The sequence below is a fragment of the Physeter macrocephalus genome, chromosome 20 (genome assembly GCF_002837175.3).
Source record: "Physeter macrocephalus isolate SW-GA chromosome 20, ASM283717v5, whole genome shotgun sequence".
Taxonomy (NCBI): domain Eukaryota; kingdom Metazoa; phylum Chordata; class Mammalia; order Artiodactyla; family Physeteridae; genus Physeter; species Physeter macrocephalus.
The window spans coordinates 49,135,213-49,137,297 of record NC_041233.1 but is presented as its reverse complement, the minus strand read 5'-3'; positions in this window follow the sequence as shown (position 1 = coordinate 49,137,297).

The following is a 2,085-nucleotide window of genomic DNA, read 5'->3' as shown; positions in this document are numbered from 1 at the left end:
AAAAAGGTCATGAAGAACCTAGGGGCAAGATGGGAATAAAGACACAGACCTATTAGAGAATGGACTTGAGGACATGGGGAGGGGGAAGGGTAAGCTGTGACAAAGTGAGAGAGTGGCATGGACATATATACACTACCAAACGTAAAATAGGTAGCTAGTGGGAAGCAGCTGCATAGCACAGGGAGATCAGCTCGGTGCCTTGTGACCACCTAGAAGGGTGGGATAGGGAGGGTGGGAGGGAGGGAGACGCAAGAGGGAAGAGATACGGGAACATATGTATAGGTATAACTGATTCACTTTGTTATAAAGCAGAAACTAACGCACCATTGTAGAGCAATTATACTCCAATAAAGATGTTAAAAAAAAAAGGGTGAGATCTTTACAATGATAAAGTGTTATTAAAAGTTGGTTATTATATTTCAATAAAGTGTAATGCTGTAGATGAAAAAAAAAAGAAAAAAAAGAATTGTCCAAGGTATGCAGGGCTCAAAAGAGCTTTTCCTCTTTTTGGAGATTAAAAAGAAAAATTGTCTTTATCTTTCTTTTTGGGATACATGAATATCTGTATGCCAGATTTTCCCATTTTCTTTCCTAAACCAAGAAGACAAACCAACCCTCTATGAAAGAATTTGTCTTCATGCAACATCAGAACCTCATGGGCAATTGCATAAAGACCTGACTGAATTATGTGGGCAGAACTTAGTGGCCTGGTGCTTCATGGAGGTTAAGAGACATCCCAGTGTGGAGGAAGAGACAAGAATAAAAGAGAGGGGACCAAGAATGGCTTCCACTGAAACTGAGATCTGAATTGACCATGACCAAAAGCAAATAAGCAACTGAAGGCTCACTAATGATACAACACAAGTTTTCTTGCCATCCTATTGCAACTGAGGACACAGCGTTCTAGAAAACTCACACTGTATCTAAAGCTTCTGGAAGGATTTCCTCACTTATGATTAGATTCATCAACCTAACTTTAACACTAGGCTGTGTGATGAGTGCTTTCTTGCGTTTGCTATTACTTATAATGATGAAAACACGATTTCTGAAGCTGAAATGGAATGTTTATGATGTGAAAAGATTTTGTATGGGTCTTTAAATGACTGAAATACATAATTAGGGTTAAAATGATTTTTAAAAATATATTTGGTCTAGGCATTTGGTTTAGGGAAATAATTGGAAATAAGGTAAAGATTTATGTACAAATCAGTTTATCTCCATTATTTCTGTAACATTTATAAAGCCATCATCCAAAAGTGGTGCTATGAGTGAAGAAACACAGATTAGTAATAATAACAAAGGAACATAATTCAAAGAGAGTTCAAGTTCTGTATTAGTTAGAGTCCTTTGATTATAAGCAACAAAAAATAACTGTAGCTAACTTAGGCAGCAAAGGAATTTGTTGTAAGGATGTGGGTAGATTATGGATATGAAGGAAAAGTCGAATATCTAGTTCTTGTAAAAGACAATTCCCAGGCTACGGTGGTCCCCCTTGCAGTAACAAAGGAATGGTTATTATAGGGCACTGTCATCAGAATGAACCAGCCCCAAATGTTTTCCATCTTTTTGTCACTTTACTCAAGATTCAAATAATTGGGAAGGAAGAAGATTCTGAATAGCCTTACTTGGGCCCTGTCTACCATTTGGCCAAGAGGACACAGATACCTTGAGTAACAGTTTTATCAAGACTTCAGAGAATAGGAAGTGATAACAGAGACTAGCCACCTCTGGGACACAATAAACTACATTCTCAATTTCCCTTGCAGCTAGATGGGGGCTACCTGACTGAATTCTGGAAAACAGAATGGAGCAAAAGCAATGTACTCCACCTCCAGGTCTGGCCCATTAAACCTCCTGCAGAGTCCTTGGTGCTCTCTCTGCCTCCTTACCTCCAGGCAGGATGTAGAAGGACCATCGCAAGACTCGGAGACCCTGTGGGATGTCAGATCCACCATACGGAAGGAGTTGAGTTCCTGTGTCACCACCTGAAGTTCACCCACTGAACACCCCAATGGACAGTGACATGAGCGAGTCCCGAACTTTAATGATGTTAAACCACTGAGATTTGGGGGCTGTTTTTTTCAG